The sequence below is a fragment of the Mus caroli genome, unplaced genomic scaffold (genome assembly GCF_978045245.1).
Source record: "Mus caroli unplaced genomic scaffold, Mus_caroli_1 scaffold_5, whole genome shotgun sequence".
NCBI classification, from domain to species: Eukaryota; Metazoa; Chordata; class Mammalia; order Rodentia; family Muridae; genus Mus; species Mus caroli.
In genome coordinates, this window is record NW_028227260.1 from 63,690,530 (window position 1) to 63,715,071 (window position 24,542).

The window sequence follows — 24,542 nt, forward strand, 5'->3', positions numbered from 1 at the left end:
CTATCAAAAATGTTACATTACTACCTCTGGTCCACACACACCCCACAGGTGCCCAGCATGGTCCCTCAAGCCTGTACCCAGCTTACTTTGCCTTTGGTAGCTCATGTCACAACCATTCCATTCCTTTGCTTCAAGGTGTGGGCCCTGAAAGGAACTGTATACCTGCTCTGCCCCTAACTGCTTCTGCCTCTACCTCAATGTACCGTGACTGTTTGACAAGGTTGCTCTGGCTCAGGCTGAGGAATTGACTCCACACTTACCCTGACCCCTGGCATATCCACATCTGGTCCTGTGTAGTCACCAACCCCAGGTATAGTAAGTAACCTTCGCATCCCAACTCCTCAGCCATTGACCTCTGGTCTGGGGCTCCATAGCCCCTCCACTAGTACACTCTGGCCTCAACCCAAACTCTGTCAGAGACCTTGTCTTTACCCAGAGCCTAGACCCCTTAGCATGGGTTCTGCCACCTCAGAGGTCTCCCCAAGCTATATAGCCTACAATCCAACTTTGGATTCTGACCTGGTGGGTTAAAAACCCATACCAAAACACAGCTGACAATGTAAATCCAGATGCCCAGGTTACAGCACAAAAACTAGATAAACTAAACCAATATCTAATTGTCCAAATCACCAATCTCATAATAATGTTTCCTAAAGAGAACAAGTTACAAGAAATTAAAGACACGGAATTCCAAAGGACAATACATGTTCAACAAGCTCAAACAATTCAGAGAGGGCACAGAATGAAATTAAAGACAACAGGAATAAAATGATGGGAGTCCAAGTATACAAAAACACATCTCAGCAAAACATGGAACAGTAAGACTGTAAATTCTCAGTTCAGCTATCGATAATTTAGGATCCTTTGTAGGTGAGTCAGTCGGTTGGTTGTGGGTCATAGGTGGTGGTTGTGTCACTTCCATTGCTCTGTCGTTTTATACATTTGTCGAAATGGATTCCTTTTGACTTTCCTCTTCTTCTGAGCCTATTATGATACGCTATTTGCTGCCTAGAGGGACATTTGGATGAAGTTCAGCTTAGGGAGCTAGTGAGGCCTAGTGATGATTATTGAATGGGTTGCTGAACCATTCTCATCTTGGCTATGTGTCAACAGGACCAAAACCTTAGTCTTTCCTTAGAGAATATGAACATGCTGGAAATGGGCTATCAAATTTCAGACCCAGTAAAGTCTCTACTATCTGGAGCTTAGAAAATCTTAATGAAATGGATAATTTTCTAGATACCACTTACCAAAGTCAAATCAAGAAATATTTAAATAGTCCCATAACCCCTAAAGAAATAGAAGCAGTCATTTAAACTCTCCCAACCAAAAAAACAAAACAAAGCAGGGACAGATGGTTTTAGTACAACATTCTACTAGACTTTCAAAGAAGAACTAATTAATACTAATTTTTAGTTTCATTTTAAAAATAATAATAAAGCATATTCTTTTAAGGTCTATAAAGAATAGGGGCTCACAGAGATTAAACTGCCCACTAGGGAGCCTGCATGGACCTAACCCAGGCTCCCTGCACCTACCTTATGGTTGTATAGTTGGTATTCTTGTGGGACTCCTAACAGTGGGAACAAGGGCTGTCTCTGACTCTGTTGCCCACCTTTGGTACCCTTTCCCTCTACTGAGTTGTCTTGTCTAGCCTTAATAGGAGATGCACTTAGTCTTACTGCAACCTGATATGCAATGGCTGGTTGATATCCATCAAGGCTGGCCATTTTCTGAAGAGAAATGGAGGAGGAGTTGATGGCAGGAGGAGTGAGATTAAGGAGAGGAAGGGGGAGAAACTGGAGTCAGGATATAAAATAAACAAAATGACAATAAGTCTTATATTTTAAAATACTAAAAATAAATTTTCAAGATCTCAAATAGATAATTTTACTCTATACCTTTGGAAAAATAAGGCTAATCCAAACCCCAAGACACTAGATGGGGAGAAATAATTAAGAGCAAGGAAGAAATTAATGAAATAGAAATGAAAAAATACAAAGAATCAGTGAAGAGTTGGTTCTTTGAAAAGATAAATAAGATTGACAAACCTCTAGCCAAACCAAAAACAAGAGAAAGAAGACCCAAACTAAGACAATTGGAGTCAGAAGGGAGATATTACACAGGCTGAGATGGTTCTATTTAGAAGCATACATGTATATATAGTATGAGTGTTAATTAATTTTTTTTTACTGTGTACAGGTTTTCTTTTTAGTAGATATTTTTATTTACATTTCAAATGCTATTTCCTTTCCTGGTTTCCCCTCCGAAAATCCGCTATCCTCTCCCTGCCCTGCTCCCCAACCCATCCACTCCTGCTTCCTGGCCCTGACATTCCCCTATACTGGGGCATAGAGTCTTCACAGGACCAAGGCCTCTCCTCCCATTGATGACCAACTAGGCCATCCTCTGCTACATATGCAACTAGAGCCATGAGTCCCACCATGTGTTTTCTTTGATTGGTGGTTTAGTCCCAGGGAGCTCTGGGATTACTGGTTAGTTCATATTGAACAACAATTAATTTAGAAGAGGCCATGAATTTAAACAAAGTAAGGAGGGATAGAGTTCTGTAGAGTTTGATGGTAGGAAAAGGAAGGAGGAAATGATATAATTATCTCAAAAAAATTTTTAAAATTGAAAATAAAGACAAAAAAGGAAATTACACACAAATATCCTGGGTGAGCATAAGTGTAGAAATTCTCAGTAAAATGCTGGCATACCATATTCAAAATCACATCAAAAAATTATTCATGATCAAGTTATTTTCCTTCCTGAGACTGAGAGGTCTGATTTGCCATACCTAAATCAATAAATGTAATACAGCACATAAATGGACTCAAGGACAAAAATCACATGATAAAGTGACAGGGTAAAGATGACGGCAGCATACTGCAACTTAATTAGAGGCTATCTATGAAAAACCTATAGATAATTTCATATAAAACAAAGACAAACTCAAATGCACTGCTACTAAAGACAAGGTTGTTCATATTCTCTGCTATGTTAATAACAGTCCTTGAAGTCTTAGCACTAAGACAAGGAAGCGTATTTGATACAAATAGGGAAGGGAGTCACCATGCACATAAATGAAACTAAAACTAGAACTAGATCTTTATCTAGTTTCATCTGACCAAGAGAGAGAGAGAGAAATACCCAAGGCCTTACACTCTGAAATTTCTGTAGCAGAAAGTAGGGAGTATGTTTCAACATATGGTCACAGATGGAGATGCTCTAAATAGGAGTCTGATAGTATAGGAACTAAAACCAACAATAAAAAGTTTCTATGTAACAACATTATTAATCAACAGCCCACAGAATGGGAGTCTTTTCAAACTATACATTTGTCAGAGGATTAGTGTCTGGAATATATAAAGAATTTTTCTTTTGTTATCATTGAAATCTTAATTACATTTCTTCTTTCCTTTTCTTTCCTGAAAACCCTGTCACCTTCCCTGCTGTCCTTCAAATTCATGGCCTCTTTTCACTAATTGTTACTGCGTGCTATACACAAACATACACACACACATATATGCATTATATGTTATATATGGCATAGCATATAATAATATTCTTAAATATAACCTACTCAGTTCACATAATGTTACTTATACCTATGTTTTTAGGGTTATTTGGTACTGGACAACCAATTGGAGTGTTGTTTGCGGGGGAGGACCACCTCTCCAGGTAAAATCTAAACATCAGAAAATCAACAACCCAGTTAAAATAATCTAGAGCACTAAGCAGAGTATTCTCAGAAGAAGCACTACAAACGGCTAAGAAACACAAGACTGCTCAATATCCTTGGCCATCAGGGAAACACAGAAGCTCACTTTTCAGTTTCCATCTTACTGTAGTCAGAATGGTTATCATCAAGAATGCCAGTGACATGGATGTAGAGGACAGATTCCTTCATTGTCTTAAGTCTCCAGAAATATTGCAGAAGAGGAGTCAGGGACTAAAGGATGGGAGACAAAAAGGGCTGCAAAGTTCCATCCTAGAGACTCAGTACAGCCATTGCAATGATGAACTCACAAAAACTGCATTTACCTGAACTTAGCCTGCTGAAGACATTGAAAGTATTTCTAAGTAGCTTTTCCTGTTGTGAATGTACCTCTCAGCTAGTCCAGTTTCTGGTTCAGAGCTCTTAGGAACAGAGTTGTCTTAAACATTTGCTTACAGGCACTTGTGTAGATATCAGCTGCTTTTTTGGTTAAATCTCTGAAATAAATGCCTAGGCGTTCAATGGCAATGTTATATCAGTATGTATGTAGTTTTAAAATGAGAAACTGTCAAATACTTTTGCAGAATTACTGGACCATTTTACACCCCTGCCAACAATGTAAGATTGATCCAGCTCCCCACATTCTCATAAACACTTGTTTTTGTTTCTTTAAGAAAACAAATTAAGCCGGGCGTGGTGGCGCACGCCTTTAATCCCAGCACTTGGGAGGCAGAGGCAGGCGGATTTCTGAGTTCGAGGCCAGCCTGGTCTACAAAGTGAGTTCCAGGACAGCCAGGGCTATACAGAGAAACCCTGTTTCGAAAAACCAAAAAAAAAAAAAAAAGAAAACAAATTAACCATTCCATTTATTGAGAATTCACTTACCATTCAGTGCATTGCTTAGATATGTAGTATTCAGTTTTTAGTACACATACAAGGTTGTATATCAATTACTACTAATTCCAGAACATTTCCATTACCATAGAAAAAGAAACCCAATAAATGGAATTTTTATGAAACACGACCTTTTGTTTGGCTTCTTTCATTTAAAATAGAATTTCAAGGTTTCTCCATATTCTACCAGCTTTCAAATTTTCAGTTGTTGTGCTTTCAGATTTCAGAATTTCTTTTCATTTTCTGTTTATAATTTCAAAATTATTGTTTAATATCTATTTAATAAAACAGGTGTTTTGAAATATATTTTATTAGTTCTTTGAGTATTTATATACTTTGGTCATTTTCACCCCCTTCCATAAACTCCTTTTAGATTATTTGCCAGCAGCTTCTCTGGTGGGGTGGATCCACCCTCCCTTTCCATGCAGGAGCTCTAGTCTAGCTTAGGCTTGCACAGGTCTTTTGCTGTCACAACCACTGTGAGTTCATATACATAACTAAGTGAACATAATGTTAACCTGACATTTATACTCATATTTTAATAAACCTTTCCACCTTCACTAGAGAAGCTTCTCTTTTTAGTAGTTAGTATCAGAGAGAGACCCACAACTGACTATGGTGTGGAGAAAAAGACTGGGAATCTCTTATTCTAGTCTTTTCTCAATCAAATCCATTATGGTAAGGTAATATATTCCATATGATTTCCATTGTTTTATAATTGGTAGAATTTGTTTTATGGCCCAAGAAGCAATCTAGGCTCCTGTCTTTGATACACATATTTCCATTCATCTGAATTCTCTATGCATTAATTTGAGAACTAATTATTTGCACAAGAATTCCCCATTCATTATTTCCACTTTACTTCAGTAGCTACAGTCAGAGTCTAAAGGAACGGTAAGTTTCTTAAATTTCTTCTGCTTTGTGTGTGTTTGAGCATGCGTGTGGAACACACACTGCTAATGTGAATTTCAGGACAAGAGACAGCATTTCTTAGCTGTAATTTATATAATTGCCTGCAGGTGGTAGCAAAGCAACACAAAAAAATCAACTCCTTTTCCTTCATCCTTTGTTTCAGTTTGGGGTGTGTGTGTGTGTGTGTGTGTGTGCTTATTTGTTGTGGTTTTGTTTTTGATACAGGGTTTCTCTGTGTAGTCCTGGCTGTCCTGGACTAGCATTGTAGACTAGGCAGGCCTCCAACTCACAGAGATCCACCTGCCTCTGCCTCAAGCACTGGGATTAAAGGTGTGTGCCACCTTACCCTGGCCATCATTTGTGTTTTAAAGAAACAGAAACGAGAGTTTTCTGCTGCCTTGAAAGCTGGTAAACTCGCTTGGAAAATATCACTTTTAAATATGTTTGCCAATTTTGGAAATGAAAAAGATTTATTATTTGTAAGTGCCATTTACCAATGGTAGGCTAAGTTTACATTTGCATGTTTTATTGGCTATTTTCCCCTCTAATTTATCTATTTGTTTTTATTGTTCATTTTCCTGTTCAAGGTTAAGAGGAAAACTCTGCTTTTTCTATCTTACTGTTATTAAAGTAATACATCTCATTATGGAAAATTAAAAATACCAGAATCACTCTAAAAAGAAAAAAAACCCTACATAGTACCATTATTACCATCTTAATACATTTTACTCATTCCTATATTATTAATGTGTTGGTGGGATATTGTGACCTTAAATTATTTATTTTGTCCAGTTTATTTCCAAATTTCTAAATAAAATTGACCGTGACCCTCTGTCTTACTAGACTTTTTCTGTATATCCTTTAAGTCAAACATTTTAAATGTGAGGTACTACCTGAAAAAGAAAGTTAAGAATGGTAGAGGAAGATACTTGACATGGAACTACTACAGCCTCTTCATGCATGTATGCATATGTACACACGCGCATACACACTTAAAATAGTAAATAATAAAGTTTTATGCAAGCTATGATAATTAACTTGAAATTGGTATACTTATTTGAGAAGAAGTTACATAAAATAATTAGTTTTGTGTGCATGGAACAATAATTGATGAAAAATGAGCCCATGAATTTGGAAAAGAGCAAGGAGGAGTAAACTGTATGGGAGCATTTGGTGGGAAGAAAAGGAAGAGGAAAATGGTGGAACTAGAGTCACAAAATAGAAAAGAAAGAAGGGGATGGTGAGATGGTTCAGCAGTTAAGAGCACTGGTTACTCTTCCAGAGGTCCTGAGTTCAATTCCCAGCAACCACGTGGTGCTCACAACAGTTTGTAATGGGATTTGATGCCCTCTTCTGGCATGCTCGTGTACATGCAGATAGAGAACTTATACATAAAAAAGTATACAAAAATAAGTAAAATAAAAACTAAAATAAAATACTTAGTTCTCACATCCAAGAATATAACTTGATCTACCTCCTTTTATTGATTCTACCTCATAGTTCCAACCACCACGTGAGTTCCTCTGGCAATGGGCAGGGGCCTCTGGGTGAATAGCATCCTTTTTAAACACAGACTATATAAACCTCTTGCCCTAAAAATCACTGTATTAAACCTAGTTTGTAGAATTATCCAAACTTCCTTTTAAACTTGATTTAATTTCTTATAAACTTAAATATTTTCTTTTGTAAAGATATCCAAAATACCAAGCTTCATTTTATAATTTCATTTATGTATCAAAATGTCCTGAACTTTTCAGGATACCTTCCTCTAAGGTACACAGCTTATATCTTTCCTCCCTTTAAAACATTTATCTTTCCATACTGTCATTCTTAAAGATATTCTATGGAGTGTATATAACTCAGGAATCGAGCATATTTGAGGGCATGAGTAGGATCCCATCACCAAAACAAAAGAAAACTATAAACTCCTTCACTTCTACTATAGTGCAGCAATTTGTCATCTCAGTGAGGCTCAGTCTCTCATTGTCCTGTCCTCAGATGAAACTGACTGCAGCTCATTCAGCAGCTGCTGGCTGCAGTTTCTCCACTTTTTTACTAACAACTTTACCTCAGGCAGGTTATTCCTTATTCTATACATTTTTGACTAGTTTTTCCCCCTTTTATTGGATATCTTCCTTATTTACATTTCAAATGTTTTCCCCTTTCCGAGTCTCCCCTTTAGGGAACTCCTTATCCCATGCCCCCTTCCCTGCCTGTATGAGGGTGCTCCCCCACCCACTCCTGCCTTCCCGCCCTGGCATTCCCCTACACTGGGGCATTGTGCCCCCTCAGGCCCAAGGGTCGTTCCTACCCCTGATGTCCAACAAAGCCATCCTCTGAAGAAGCTCTTCCTTCTCTTGAGCCTGCTTTGCCAATCTTGCTTTTTCTTCCTTTAAGCTTTCTTTAGTATTCTTCATAGAATCATTTTGGGGTTCACTGGATGACATAGTATCAAATGATTTAGATTGGGGTTCATTTTTATTCTCTGAACTATCCTTTTCAGACTCATTGTCTGTGTTCCAAACTTTCTTGGAATTCTGAGCAGTTTTCTTCTTTTGAAGATGCCCCTGGTTCTGCAAAGGTCTGATCATCTTCATTCTCTACTTTAAGTCACTTCACTGCACTACAAAGAGAAAAAGATGTTTTCTCTCATCTTTCCTTAAGTGTTGCACTCAAAGGTTGTTTTCCTGAACTATTTGTATGGGGTGATGGTGGATTCCCACGGGTCTGAATCAATGCTGATCTGACAGGCCTTCCACCTTGGAAGTGAACTGATTTCCTTCTTCCTCAGCCATGCCCACAGCAAATACACAGCCAAGGCAGACACACAGCCAGCAATATAGCAGTATATAGACTCTGCCCTCTGAGGCAGGGCCAGGGCCTGTGATTGCAGCTTTAAAGCCACGTCTATCCCATACAGTATCTGAGTCATCTCAGACATTGCTTTTGTTTTCTAAACCCCTTTACTGTGTATGGATCACATCTTGTCTCTTTTTCGTGTTCCATACTTTTGTATAAATTTGCTATTTTTCACTAGCATGTTGTAACAACTTTGGAGGTATTTCCCCACCACCACCTGTCTGGGGCGTGCCTATGTTGCCACTCACCTATGTCTTTATTTCATGATTTAGCTAGACAGTTTTGGTTGTCTTCCCTGCTGTATGAACCATTACTACCAGTCCTTAGGCTCAGGTGACAGTGGTTTTATCTGTGCTCTATTCTTCATTGAACTTTCCACTAAGCTGATGCTACGCCTTTGATATATCACAGAGATAACACTAATTTGACAAAGCTCCACAGAGATCTTAGGCTGATCTAATTACATTTAGGTTATTTACATAGTCCCTCCCTCCTCCCTCTCTCCCTTTCTCTCTTCTTCTGTCTCTCTCCTTGTGTGTGTGTACACATGTGCATAATATCTTAGGGTTTCTACTATTGTAATAAAGCATCATGATTTGATTTCATTTTACACAAAAAATTGTGTGTGTGCAGGGCAAGAACTCAAGACAAGAACTTGGAGGCAGAAACTGATGCAAAGACCATGGAGACACGTTGCTTACTGGCTTGCTCAACCTTCTTTTTTTTTTTTTTTTTTTTTTTTTTTTTTGAATTTTTTTTATTACGTAATTTCCTCAATTACATTTCCAATGCTATCCCAAAAGTCCCCCATAAACTCCCCCCAACTTCCCTACCCACCCATTCCCACTTTTTGGCCCTGGCGTTCCCCTGTACTGGGGCATATAAAGTTTGCATGTCCAAAGGGCCTCTCTTTCCAGTGATGGCCTACTAGGCCATCTTTTAATACATATGCAGCTAGGGTCAAGAGCTCCGGGGTACTGGTTAGTTCATAATGTTGCACCTACAGGGTTGCAGATCTCTATAGCTCCTTGGGTACTTTCTCTAGCTCTTCCATTGAGGGCCCTGTGATCCATCCAATAGCTGACTGTGAGCATCCACTTCTGTGTTTGCTAGGCCCCGGCCTAGTCTCACAAGAAACAGCTATATCTGGGTCCTTTCAGTAAAATCTTCTAGTGTATGCAATGGTGTCATCGTTTGGAGGCTAATTATGGGATGGATCCCTGGATATGGCAGTCTCTAGATGTTCCATCCATTTATCTAAGCTCCAAACTTTGTCTCTGTAACTCCTTCCATGGGTGATTGTTTCCAATTCTAAGAAGGGGCAAAGTGTCCACACTTTGGTCTTCGTTCTTCTTCAGTTTCATGTGTTTTACAAATTGTCTCTTATATCTCGGGTATACTAAATTTCTGGGCTAATATCCACTTATTAGTGAGTACATATCATTTGAGTTCTTTTGTGATTGTGTTACCTCACTCAGGATGATGCCCTCCAGGTCCAACCATTTGCCTAGGAATTTCATAAATTCATTCTTTTTAATAGCTGAGTAGTACTCCATTGTGTAAATGTACCACATTTTCTGTATCCATTCCTCTGTTGAGGGGCATCTGGGTTCTTTCCAGCTTCTGGCTATTATAAATAAGGCTGCTATGAACATATTGGAGCATGTGTCCTTATTACCAGTTGGGACATCTTCTGGATATATGCCCAGGAGAGGTATTGCGGGATCCTCCGGTAGTACTATGTCCAGTTTTCTGAGGAACCGCCAGACTGATTTCCAGAGTGGTTGTACAAGCTTGCAATCCCACCAACAATGGAGGAGTGTTCCTCTTTCTCCACATCCTCACCAGCATCTGCTGTCACCTGAATTTTTGTTCTTAGCCATTCTGACTGGTGAGAGATGGAATCTCAGGGTTGATTTGATTTGCATTTCTCTGGTGATTAAGGATGTTGAACATTTTTTCAGGTGTTTCTCAGCCATTCGGTATTCCTCAGGTGAGGATTCTTTGTTTAGCTCTGAGCCCCATTTTTTAATGGGGTTATTTGATTTTCTGGAGCCCACCTTCTTGAATTCTTTATATATATTGGATATTAGTCCCCTATCTGATTTAAGATAGGTAAAGATCCTTTCCCAATCTGTTGGTGGCCTTTTTGTCTTATTGACGGTGTCTTTTGCCTTGTAGAAGCTTTGCAGTTTCATGAGGTCCCATTTGTCAATCCTTGATCTTACAGCACAAGCCATTGCTGTTCTATTCAGGAATTTTTCCCCTGTGCCCATATCTTCGAGGCTTTTCCCCACTTTCTCCTCTATAAGTTTCAGTGTCTCTGGTTTTATGTGAAGTTCCTTGATCCACTTAGATTTGACCTTAGTACAAGGAGATAGGAATGGATCAATTCGCATTCTTCTACACGATAATAACCAGTTGTGCCAGCACCATTTGTTGAAAATGCTGTCTTTCTTCCACTGGATCGTTTTAGCTCCCTTGTCAAAGATCAAGTGACCATAGGTGTGTGGGTTCATTTCTGGATCTTCAATTCTATTCCATTGGTCTACTTGTCTGTCACTATACCAGTACCAGGCAGTTTTTAATCACAATTGCTCTGTAGTAGAGCTTTAGGTCAGGCATGGTGATTCCACCAGAGGTACTTTTATCCTTGAGAAGAGTTTTTGCTATCCTAGGTTTTTTGTTATTCCAGATGAATTTGGAGATTGCTCTTTCTAATTCGTTGAAGAATTGAGTTGGAATTTTGATGGGGATTGCATTGAACCTGTAGATTGCTTTTGGCAAGATAGCCATTTTTACAATGTTGATCCTGCCAATCCATGAGCATGGGAGATCTTTCCATCTTCTGAGATCTTCTTTAATTTCTTTCTTCAGAGACTTGAAGTTTTTATCATACAGATCTTTCACTTCCTTAGTTGAGTCACGCAAAGATATTTTATATTATTTGTGACTATTGAGAAGGGTGTTGTTTCCCTAATTTCTTTCTCGGACTGTTTATTCTTTGTGTAGAGAAAGGCCATTGATTTGTTTGAGTTAATTTTATATCCAGCTACTTCACCGAAGCTGTTTATCAGGTTTAGGAGTTCTCTGGTGGAATTTTTAGGGTCACTTATGTATACTATCATGTCATCTGCAAAAAGTGATATTTTGACTTCATCTTTTCCAATTTGTATCCCTTTGATCTCCTTTTGTTGTCGAATTGCTCTGGCTAGGACTTCAAGTACAATGTTGAATAGGTATGGAGAAAGTGGACAGCCTTGTCTAGTCCCTGATTTTAGTGGGATTGCTTCAAGCTTCTCACCATTTACTTTGATGTTGGCTACTGGTTTGCTGTAGGTTGCTTTTATCATGTTTAGGTATGGGCCTTGAATTCCTGTTCTTTCCAAGACTTTTATCATGAATGGGTGTTGGATCTTGTCGAATGTTTTTTCCGCATCTAAGGAGATGATCATGTGGTTTTGGTCTTTGAGTTTGTTTATATAATGGATTACGTTGATGGGTTTCATATATTAAAACATCCCTGCATCCCTGGAATCAAACCTACTTGGTCAGGATGGATGGTTGCTTTAATGTGTTCTTGGATTTGGTTAGCAAGAATTTTATTGAGGATTTTTGCATCTATATTCATAAGGGAAATTGTTCTGAAGTTCTCTATCTTTGTTGGGTCTTTCTGTGGTTTAGGTATCAGAGTAATTGTGGCTTCATAGAATGAGTTTGGTAGAGTTCCCTCTACTTCTATTTTGTGGAATAGCTTGTGCAGAACTGGAATTAGATCTTCTTCGAAGGTCTGGTAGAACTTTGCACTAAACCCATCTGGTCCTGGGCTTTTTTTGGCTGGGAGACTATTAATGACTGCTTCTATTTCTTTAGGGGATTTAACTTTGGTACCTGGTACTGTCTAGAAATTTTTCCATTACGTCCAGGTTTTCCAGTTTTGTTGAGTATAGCCTTTTGTAGAAGGATCTGATGGTGTTTTGGATTTCTTCAGGATCTGTTGTTAAGTCTCCCTTTTCATTTCTGATTTTGTTAAATTGGATGCTGTCCCTGTGCCCTCTAGTGTGTCTGGCTAAGGTTTTATCTATCTTGTTGATTTTCTCGAAGAACCAACTCCGAGTTTGGTTAATTCTTTGAATCGTTCTTCTTGTTTCCACTTGGTTGATTTCACCCCTGAGTTTGATTATTTCCTGCCGTCTACTCCTCTTGGGTGAATTTGCTTCCTTTTTTTCTAGAGCTTTTAGATGTGTTGTCAAGCTGCTAGTGTGTGCTCTCTCCAGTTTCTTTTTGGAGGCACTCAGAGCTATGAGTTTCCCTCTTAGAAATGCTTTCATTGTGTCTCATAGGTTTGGGTATGTTGTGGCTTCATTTTCATTAAACTCTAAAAATTCTTTAATTTCTTTCTTTATTCCTTCCTTGACCAAGGTATCATTGAGAAGAGTGTTGTTCAGTTTCCACATGAATGTTGGCTTTCCATTATTTATGTTGTTATTGAAGATCAGCCTTAGTCCATGGTGGTCTGATAGGATGCATGGGACAATTTCAATATTTTTGTATCTGTTGAGGCCTGTTTTGTGACCAATTATATGGTCAATTTTGCAGAAGGTACCATGAGGTGCTGAGAAGGAGGTATATCCTTTTGTTTTAGGATAAAATGTTCTATATATATCTGGTAAATCCATTTGTTTCATAACTTCTGTTAGTTTCACTGTGTTCCTGTTTAGTTTCTGTTTCCATGATCTGTCCATTGATAAAAGTGGTGTGTTGAAGTCTCCCACTATTATTGTGTGAGCTGTAATGTGTGCTTTGAGCTTTACTAAAGTGTCTTTAATGAATGTGGCTGCCCTTGCGTTTGGAGCATAGATATTCAGATTGAGAGTTCCTCTTGGAGGATTTTACCTTTGATGAGTATGAAGTGTCCCTCCTTGTCTTTTTTGATAACTTTGGGTTGGAAGTCGATTTTATTCGATATTAGAATGGCTACTCCAGCTTGTTTCTTCAGACCATTTGCTTGGAAAATTGTTTTCCAGCCTTTCACTCTGAGGTAGTGTCTGTCTTTTTCCCTGAGATGCGTTTCCTGTAAGCAGCAGAATGTTGGGTCCTGTTTGTGTAGCCAGTCTGTTAGTCTATGTCTTTTTATTGGGGAATTGAGTGCATTGATATTAAGAGATATTAAGGAAAAGTAATTGTTGCTTCCTTTTATTTTTGTTATTAGAGTTGGCATTCTGTTCTTGTGGCTGTCTTCTTTTTGGTTTGTTGAGGGATTACGTTCTTGCTTTTTCTAGGGTGTGATTTTCGTTCTTGTATTGTTTTTTTTTTTCTGTTATTATCCTTTGAAGGGCTGGATTAGTGGAAAGATAATGTGTGAATTTGGTTTTGTCATGGAATACTTTGGTTTCTCCATCTATGTTAATTGAGAGTTTGAAGATATTCGCTGGCCCTTTAAGTTGAAAATCTTCATTCTCATCCACTCCTATTATCCGTAGGTTTGGTCTTCTCATTGTGTCCTGTATTTCCTGGATGTTTTGAGTTAGGATCCTTTTGCATTTTGTATTTTCTTTGATTGTTGTGCTGATGTTCTCTATGGAATCTTCTGCACCTGAAATTCTCTCTTCCATTTCTTGTATTCTATTGCTGATGTTCGCATCTATGGTTCCAGATTTCTTTCCTAGGGTTTCTATCTCCAGCGTTGCCTCATTTTGGGTTTTCTTTATTGTTTCTACTTCCCTTTTTAGGTCTAGTATGGTTTTGTTCATTTCCATCACCTGTTTGGATGTGTTTTCCTGTTTTTCTTTAAGGACTTTTAACTGTTTGGTTGTGTTTTCCTGTTTTTCTTTAAGGACTTGTAACTCTTTAGCAGTGTTCTCCTGTATTTCTTTAAGTGGGTTATTAAATTCCTTCTTGATGTCCTCTACCATTATCATGAGATATGTTTTTAACTCCAGGTCTAGCTTTTCAGGTGTGTTGGGGTGCCCAGGACTTGTTGGGGTGGGAGTGCTGCATTCTGGAGATGGTGAGTGGTCTTGGTTTTTGTTAGTAAGATTCTTATGTTTGCCTTTCGCAATCTGGTAATCTCTGGAGCTAGTTGTTATAGTTGTCTCTGGTTAGAGCTTGTTCCTCAGGTGACTCTGTTAGCCTCTATCAGCAGACCTGGGAAACTAGCTTTATCCTCAGTTTCAGTGGTCAGAGTACTCTCTGCAGGCAAGCTCTCCTCTTGCAGGGAAGGTGCCCAGATATCTGGTATTCGAACCTGCCTCCTGGCAGAAGTTGTGTTCCACTCACCAGAGGTCTTAAGATCCCGTGGAGGGTCCTGTGAGAAACTTGAGGGTGTCCAGAAACTCAGCACACAAGGAACCCCAGTGCTCAGTGGACCGGAAGGGACTTATGCTCCTGCTCAGGCCAGGTTGTCTGCTTCCCTAGTTAATGCAGTCTCAGGTCCCGCACGATTGGATGGGAGCAGATGCTGTGTTCCACTCACCAGAGGTCTTAGGATCCCGTGGGGGATCCTTTGTGGGTCCTTGCAGGTGTCCAGAGACTCCCCGGGCCAGGAACCCCGGTGCTGCAGTGGACCGGAAGGTGGTCGGATGTCCAGAGCCCGAAAAGGGCGCTGCCTCAGAAGCTCTGTGGCTCCTGCCTGTCCCAGAAGCTGTCTGCTTCTGTGTGCACACTCTCCCCTGTGCAGACTACTTTTCATCAACCTTCTTTCTTGAAACATCTGGGACCACTAGCCCAGATGAAGCACCAGCAGGTGTAGCAGTGACCTGTGCTCTCCTCCATCTATCATCTATCAAGAATATGCACAAACTTGCCAGCAAGCCAATTTAAATGGGGGAAACTTATCAACTGAGGTTTTCTCTCCCAACGACTGTAGCCTGTGTCAAGGTGACATAAAACTAGCCAGCACACATGATAAGACCAGAAGACAACTTTGGATGTCACTCTTCAAGTGAATTCTACCTTGTTTTGTTTTCAGTTGGTTTTTAGATAAAATTTCTCAATACTATAGCTCTCCAAGTCTGGCTTTCCAGTGAACCTCTGGGGGATATGAATGTCTCCATCCACAGAGTTCTTGTATTTACAAGCACATTCCACCACATCTGGCTTTGCTTTTAGATTTTTAAAAACAATGTATTTGTATGTGTGGATGGATGTATATGTGTATGTGTGTGTAGGTATACCTAAAGAAGTTGAAAGAGGGTGTTGGATCTGCTGGAACTGGAGTGCGATGTGGCTGTAAGCTGCTCAATGTAAGTGCTGGGAACCAAACTTGGGTCTGCTGGAAGAAACACTCAGTGTTCTTGATGAAAGTCATCCCTTCAGCCCCTCACCTCTTTTTTCAGGGGTGGGGGTCATTTGCTTGTTTTATTGTGTTGATGAGTTCCAGGGACTCCAGCTCATTCTTGCAAGACAATACTTTACTACAACAGCCTTAAAGGTAGTTTTTGAGATTCTATTTGTGTGTGTGTGTGTGTGTGTGTGTGTTTACTCACTTTTCCTCATTGTTTACTTCCCACTTCTCATCAAACTAGTTAATATAGCATTATTTTGTTGGTCTCATGAACAAACCAGCCTTTTTTTTTTTAAGAGATCTGAAGTGGTTTTACCTTTATTTCCTTCACTTTAAGCTAATCATTAAATTTCACAGTGATTTCTGGGGTGGGGCAGAAGGAAGGCGTCATTCAGCGTGATGGAGGCCGTGGCCCAGCTGGCCTCACTGGGAGGAGGATGGACTGCCCCGCTGGCAGGAAGGTGATGTTCCGAGAGAGGGAGAGCTGGTACGCAATGTCCTCAGCAGCCTCCAGCTTGCACAGCTCGATCAGGCCATCGCCTGCTGTGGCCAGCGAGTTGGCCATCAGCTCAGCTGCCTTGAAGTCACCCTCAGCAGAGATAATGGCTACCTTCTTTTGCTGCTCAGCCTTTTCCACCACAAATCTGGCTCTCTCCGCTTCCTGCTGAGCCACTTGTTTGGCTTCTACTGTCTCTGTGAACTCCTTCCCGAAGGTCAGATGTGTCAGGGACACGTCATCCAGGATGAGCCCAAATGTTACTTACTTCTTGCTCTGTGAGACCAGCTCTCGCTGGGTAATCAATTCTCCAGCATCGAATCCAGCCACCGCGGACCGAGGATCTCTGTGGTGATAGACCGCAGGATTCGCTCATCATAGTCCTTGCCAATGCTGGTATAGATACAAACTAGGAAGCTGGCTGGCCACGGGCCGGAAGAGGATGCGCAGTGTGATGTTGACGTTCTGCAAGTCTTTGCTACCAGTGATGACTGGTACATTCCATGGTTGAGAACGTCTGTCAAAGATAATTGGTTTCTGTACCCAAGGGATGATAAAATGAGTCCCTTCCCCTACCACAAAGTCCTGTATGCCATGGAATCAGTCAAAGTTGACAGCTCTGTGTCCAGCATCGACATAAAAAGCAGAGTTCACCATGCCTCCTGCAACTGCTAAAGCCAGGCCGAACTTTCTGATGGGCTCAAACATTTGGCAGCCACGACTCCTTCGTTGCTTCCACTCACACCTGCTTTCACTCTGACTTCCACAGGAATTCCACAAACCAGCCTTTTAAAAATTTATCACAAAAATCTCCATTGCTTTTGTGAGTACAGTCAGGTTTGAGTTTGCTCAGATTCTTTTTGCAATACAGTCACTTCTTTCATGAACATCTCCAGAGCTCTCTAGTTTGTGAGACTCTGGTCCATATAGGAAAATCTCCGGTTCCTGGGGTCTGGGCAAAGTGCAACATGCTATTATATTCTTTGGCTTTTCCTTCTGGAATCTCTGTCCTATAAAGAAGGTGCTATGATCATAATTTTTACATCGTCTCTTCTAGTAGAGCCTTCTTTTTCTTTCTTTTTATTAGATATTTTCTTCATTTACATATCAAATGCTATCCCAAAAGTCCCCTATACCCCCACCCTGCCCTGCTCCCCTACCCACCCACTCCCACTTCTTGGCCCTGGCTTTTGCTTGTACATATAAAGTTTGTTAAACCAAGGGGCCTCTCTTCCCAATGGTGGCCAACTAGGCCATCTTCTGCTACATATGCAGCTAGAGACACGAGTTCTGGGGGGTACTGATTAGTTCATATTGTTGTTCCACCTATAGGGTTGCAGACCCCTTCAGCTCCTTGGGTACTTTCTCTAGCTTCTCCATTGGGGGCCCTGTGTTCCATCCAATAGCTGACTGTGAGCATCCACTTCTGTGTTTGCCAGGCACTGGCATAGCCTCATATGAGACAGCTATATCAGGGTCCTTTCAGCAAAATCTTGCTGGTGTATGCAATAGTGTCTGCGTTTGGTGGCTGATTATGGGATGGACCCCGGGTGGGGCAGTCTCTGGATGGTCCATCCTTTCATCTTAGCTCCAAACTTTGTCTCTGCAACTCCTTCCATGGATATTTTATTCCCTATTCTAGGGAGGAATGAAATATCCACGAGTTGGTCTTCCTTCTTGATTTTCTTGTGTTTTGGAAGTTGTATCTTGGGTATTCTAGGTTTCTGGGCTAATATCCACTTATCAGTGATTGCATATCAAGTGACTTCTTTTGTGATTGGGTTACCTCACACATGATGATATCCTCCAGATACATCCATTTGCCCAAGAATTTCATGAATTCATTCTTTTTAATAGCTGAGTAGTCCTCCATTGTGTAAATGTACCACATTTTCTGTATCCATTCCTCTGTTGAGGGGCATCTGGGTTCTTTCTAGCTTCTGGCTATTATAAATAGGGCTGCTATGAACATAGTGGAGCATGTGTCCTTCTTACCAGTTGGAACGTCTTCTGGATATATGCCCAGGAGAGGTATTGCGGGATCCTCCGGTAGTACTATGTCCAGTTTTCTGAGGAACTGCCAGACTGATTTCCAGAGTGGTTGTACAAGCTTGCAATCCCACCAACAATGGAGGAGTGTTCCTCTTTCTCCACATCCTCGCCAGCATCTGCTGTCACCTAAATTTTTGATCTTAACCATTCTGACTGGTGTGAGGTGGAATCTCAGGGTTGTTTTGATTTGTATTTCCCTGATGATTAAGGATGCTGAACATTTTTTCAGGTGCTTCTCAGCAATTCGGTATTCCTCAGTTGAGAATTCTTTGTTTAGCTCTGAGCCCCATTTTTTAATGGGGTTATTTGATTTTCTGGAGTCCACCTTCTTGAGTTCTTAATATATACTGGATATTAGTCCCCTATCTGATTTAGGGTAGGTAAAGATCCTTTCCCAATCTGTTGGTGGCCTTTTTGTCTTATTGACAGTGTCTTTTGCCTTACAGGAGCTTTGCAGTTTCATGAGGTCCCATCGATCTTACAGCACAAACCATTGCTGTTCTATTCAGGAATTTTCCCTCTGTGCCCGTATCTTCAAGGCTTTTCCCCACTTTCTCCTCTACAAATTTCAGTGTCTCTGCTTTTATGTGGAGGTCCTTGATCCACTTAGACTTGAGCTTTGTACAAGGAGATAAGAATGGATCAATTCACATTCTTCTACATGATAACCGCCAGTTGGGAACCAGCACTTTTCAAACCAGGAACTCAGAGCTAAGGTAGATGAAAAGTTCTGGTAATGTGGTGCTCCAGGTAATCCACCTTGATGCTGTATTGGGAGCCACACCTCCCTAAAGTAGAGTTTCTCACAAACTAGTCTAAGAAAAGAGGGAACTAGTCATGACTTAATGGCAGCTAAAGTGCTACAGACTCTCACCAAGATTTAGCATATTTTATCAAATAATTGCTACTTCATTTTCTGCATGTCTTTGGTACAATTTTCATACTCTAAATGGTAGTTGTTGAGACCATTTCCACCAGTTAGAATTTGTTTACTCAAGGCTTCCAATGCCCATGTCCTGTAAAGTGGAATTCTTTATTTAGTAATGTACTTTTTTGTACTTAAATTCATCATAAGTCAAGTAATATAGTGGCATAATGGAATCAACTGAAGTCTAATAACAAGGAAATAGTGAAATATAATATACTATTCAAATAATGACATAAAGTTGTATATGAAGGTTATTAAAATTTGTATATACAACTGTATACTGTCATGTGTCACATAGCAACATTTTAGTCAACCATGGGCTGCATCTATAGGAGTAATTCCATAGAATTGTAGTGTAGCTTAAAAGTTCTTATTTTGCCTAGCGTTGCCTCAGCCGTTGCAACAGCGCTGTAACAATTATTATGTTTGTGAATGCTAGTAAAAACAAATCTACTATGTAATTTCTGTTATTAGAGTGTATACTCTATCTACTTTTAAGAAGAAACAGCCTGCAGCAGAATAATACATCTTGTGTTTGCCTGGTGTCTTGAATGCATGTAGTTTAAGTACAGTCTGGTGTTCACAAAAATCATTTAACAACACGTTCTCAGAAGCGAGTCATGACAGGCATATAGAACAGTCTTAATTATATTAAATATGTGTGTATTTTTATATAATCCATAGATAATATTTAGGGAAAATGAGTTAAATAGTTCACAGCAGTAATCTGTATGTTGCAGAGCTGTTATTTTCTCGTTAGTCATAGAAGTCTAGCTTGTCAAGTTTTCAGTGATTTCATGAATTGCTGTGTAAATAAAAAACCTTCAGAGTTCTTTCTGAGAAATATTTACAAAAAATCACTACCATTGTATACGATGATCACAAGTCTATGAAAATCTGTCTAGAAAAATATGGCATGTTGGGAATTAAATAAAATATCTATTGAGTACCAAGAGTTATACTTGCAATATTGTATACGTTGTTTACAACATACAATGGTATGCCCATTTTAAGCTACTATAAGGTTGATTTGTTTTTGTAATTTATTTAACTTTTAAATAAGCATACATGTATTCATTTTGGCACTACACATACTCAAATTGCAATAATCCAGAATAGATATATTAGCATCACCACTGCACAAGGATGATATGCAAACTCTTCAAACATGCCATATTTAGAATAAATAAATAAGTAAATAAATAAAATTAGCATGCAAGATATAAGGTTAATTATAGCATTTCCATATATTTCTTTCTTTTCTTTTGTTTGTTTCTTTCTTTCTTTCTTTCTTTGCTTTGAGACAGAATATTATGTAACTGAGGCTGGGCTCCAGCTCACTAGCTTAAGATGATTTTAAACTCCCGATTCTCCTGTCACAAGCTTATGAGTGCTGGGATTACATATGTGTACCACTATGCCTGATTAATGCAGTGCTGGGGACCAAACACAGAGCCTTGGGCATAGTAATAAGACACTGAGCTAATGCTATTGGAGTTCCTTTTTTTTTCTTTTAGCATTTCTTGCCTATAATGGTATTTTAAAGTTTTTAACTCTTTGTTTTCCACTACAAATTTGAAGGTTTAACTAGAAGATAAAAAGGCTTTTTATCCTCATGTGCAAGAAAACTTGATATTATTAAAATAGTTGCATTATTGAATTGATTCAGCCTAATCACAATCAAAATCCCAATGGTATTTTTCACAGAACCAAAAAAACAAATTTAAACAGTCCTATAATTCATATGGAAGCACAAAAGACAGTGCAATTCTAGCAGAAAGAACAATCCTAAAGGTATTGTATTACCTGATCTCAAATTATATTACAGAGCCATAGTGATAAAGACAGCATTACATTAGCATAAAAATAGACATATAGCTCAACTGAGTGGAATGGGGCCCAGAAATGAACCTACACAGCTACGGCTCCTCAAGTTTTGACAAAGGTGTTAAAACCACATATTGGTTAAAGGGAGGGTGGCTTTTGGCAGTCTCTAGGAGTCACAATGATGAGGTTCTATTGACTTGGTCTTTCTTCCTGAGTCAGAAGGTCCTAACTTTCCTTTTTGCCTCCCTTCTGCTCCTTTTTTCAGATGCCAACCAGAGTCTTGGTATACTTTTCTCTATATTCCTGTTTGTTTGTTTGTTTGTTTTTTATACTTTTTCTGAAGTTCACTTTCCCTGTTTTCCATGCAGCTGAGTGTTAGCAATGTGGCTGACATTCTCCAACGGATAAATCCATGGGTATTTGTGGATCCTGAACCTCAAGGTAAACCAGGCTGCCCTTGAACTCACAGGAATCTACCCCCCTCTGTGTCCTATGAGTTATGATAAAAAACATGACACCACACACAGTAAAACCAACCTTTTCAGCAAATTATTCTGGGAACAGAAGAAACCCTCTTTCAGGAGAATGAAATAAGATCTTTATCTTCAGTTCCACACAAAAAACAATATAAGCAGCAGTGAGCTGATGGCTTAGTGGGTAAAAACCACTTGTATAGGCCTGAGGCCTTGGTTCAATCTTTAAAATAAAGGTAGAGGGGAAAAACCAACTCCTAAAAGTTCTCCTCTCATCATATTCCATTGTACCTGTACACACACATACACACATACACACACACACACGCGCACACACACCCTAAACACAATTTGCAAAATTAAAAATAAATATAAGGTTGATTTTTAAAAATAAGTTGGCTGGTTTGTTTAATTTTGGTATTTTAAGGTTTTCTTTTTTTTTTTTGGTTGTTTTGTTTTTCAAGATGCCTCAGTTACTGTACAAGCTGAGGAACCAGAGTTTGATTCCTAGAAGTTACACAAAGTAGAGAATTGATTCTACGAAATCGTTCCCTGACCTTCACATATGTTTTGTAATACATGCATACACACACACTATTTTATTTTTCTGGATGTGGTGGTGACTGGCTTTAATCCAAGAGCTCAAGTAGTAGAGACAATCAGATGCCTGTGACTTCAAGGCCAGACTGGTATACTGTTTCTGTTTTCTGTTTCCCAAAAACGTAAAAACTCATAGTTTGGTATTAACAGTAACAATCAGATAAACTCTGTTGTAAAAAAAAAAATAGAGCTAAAGTCTTCTGGTTTCCATCTGCACCCAGAGCTGACCCTGTGCCACAGCTCTCCATACCCAAATTCTACTGGGAGAGAGCTGGTCTCCCAACAGTGCTGACACACCCAAGAGCAGAGGTGAGACCACCACTTCTGCTCAAATTCCTGGCCCAAGAGGGACCCACCCAGAGCCATCAGGACACAGGAACCAAGGAAGAGTCAGGAACAGTATCCTTCAGGTTTCCATATGTGCCCTGAGATGACCCTGTGCCACAGCTCTCCATACCCAAATTCCACCCAGAGAAAACTGGTCTCCCAGGAGTACTGACACACAGGTTTGCAGGAGGGACAAGCCACAGTCAGAAACAGCAAGACCAGCTAACACCAGAGATAACCAGATGGCGAGAGGCAAGGGCAAGAACATAAGCAATGGAAATCATGGCTACTTGGCATCATCAGACCCAGTTCTCCCACTACAGCAAGCCCTGGGTACCCCAACACACTGGAAATGCAAGACTCCGATTTAAAATCACATCTCATGATGATGATAGAGGACTTTAAGAAGGAAATAAATAATTCCCTGACAGAAATACAGGAGAACACAGGTAAACAAGTAGAAGCCCTTAAAGAGGAAACACAAAAGTCCCCTAAAGAATTACTGGAAAACACAACCAAACAGGTAAAGGAATTGAACAAAACCATCCAGGATCTAAAACTGGAAATAGAATAAAGAAATCACAAACGGAGAAAACCCTGGAGATAGAAAACATAGGAAAGAGGTCAGGAGTCATAGACACAAGCATCACCAACAGAATACAAGAAATAGAAGAGAGGATCTCAGATGCAGAAGATACTATAGAAAACATTGACACAACAGTCAAAGAAAATGCAAAAAGCAAAAAGCTCCTAACCCAAAGCATCCAGGAAATCCAGTACACAATGAAAAGACCAAACCTAAGGATAATAGGTATAGAAAAGAGTGAAGATTCCCAACTTAAAGGGCCAGTAAATATCTTCAACAAAATTATAGAAGAGAACTTCCCTAACCTAAAGAAAGAGATGCCCATAAACATACAGGAAGCCTTCAGAACTCCAAATAGATTGGACCAGAAAATAAATTCCTCCTGTCACATAATAGTCAAAACACCAAATGCACAAAACAAAGAATATTAAAAGCAGTAAGGGAAATTGTAAAGTAACATATAAAGGCAGACATATCAGAATGACACCAGACTTCTCACCAGAGACTATGAAAGCTAGAAGATCCTGGGCAGATGTCATACAGACTCTAAGAGAACACAAGTGCCATCCCAGGCTATTATACCCAGCAAAACTCTCAATTACCATAGATGGAGAAACCAAGATATTCCATGACAAAATCAAATTTATACAGTATCTCTCCACAAATCCAGCCCTACAAAGAATAATAGACAGAAAATACCAATACAAGAAGGGAAACTACACCCTAGAAAAAGCAAGAAAGTAATCTTTTTTCAACAAACCCAAAAGAAGATAGTCACACAAACATAATTCAACTTCTACCAACAAAAATAAGAGAAAGCAACAATCACTATTCCTTAATATCTCTTAACATTAATGGACTCAATTCTCCAATAAAAAGACATAGACTAACAGACTGGATGCTAATATTCAATATATACAAAAAACCAGAGAACCAAATAACCAAATAACCCTATCAAAAATGGGGAACAAAGCTAAACTGAGAATTCTCAGCTGAGGAAACTGGAATGGCTGAGAAGCACCTAAAGAACTGTTCAACATCCTTAATCATCAGGGAAATGCAATTCAAAACGACTGTGATATTCCACCTCACACCAGTCAGAATGACTAAGATAAAAAAACTCAGGTAACAGCAGATGCTGGTGAGGAGCAAAAAGGAACACTCCTCCATTGCTGATGGGATTGCAAGCTGGTGCAACCACTCTGGAAATCAGTCTGTCAGTTCCTCAGAAAATTGGACATAGGACCTGAGGACCCAACTATACCACTCCTGGGCATATACCCAAAAGATGCTCCAACATATAACAAGGACACATCCTCCACTCTGTTCATAGCAGTCTTATTTATAATAGCCAGAAGCTGGAAACAACACTCAGTGACAAAAGAACACACATGGTATGAACTCACTGATAAGTGGATATTAGCCCAGGAGCTTGGAATACCCATGATACAATTCATGGATCACAAGAGGAAGGAAGACCAAAGAGTGGATGCTTCAATCCTACTTAGAAGCAAGAACAATATAATCAAGGGAAGTAGAGGGTGGGAGGGACTTGGGTGGAAGAGAGGAGGGGGAAGGGAAA

At 39.6% G+C, this 24,542-nt stretch overlaps 1 non-coding gene and 2 pseudogenes across 1 annotated transcript; 1 reads left to right on the forward strand and 2 right to left on the reverse strand.

Annotated features, from left to right (window-relative positions):
* Window positions 1–7,426: 7,426 nt before the first annotated feature.
* LOC110286327 (swi5-dependent recombination DNA repair protein 1 homolog pseudogene) lies at window positions 7,427–15,883 on the reverse strand (annotated as a pseudogene).
* Window positions 15,884–16,062: 179 nt separating this feature from the next.
* Window positions 16,063–16,875, reverse strand: LOC110286325 (prohibitin 1 pseudogene; annotated as a pseudogene).
* A 3,342-nt stretch (window positions 16,876–20,217) lies between these two features.
* Window positions 20,218–20,328, forward strand: LOC115030140 (U6 spliceosomal RNA). Its single transcript, XR_003835765.1, has one exon. It is a non-coding gene; the product is annotated as a U6 spliceosomal RNA (small nuclear RNA).
* Window positions 20,329–24,542: the final 4,214 nt, after the last annotated feature.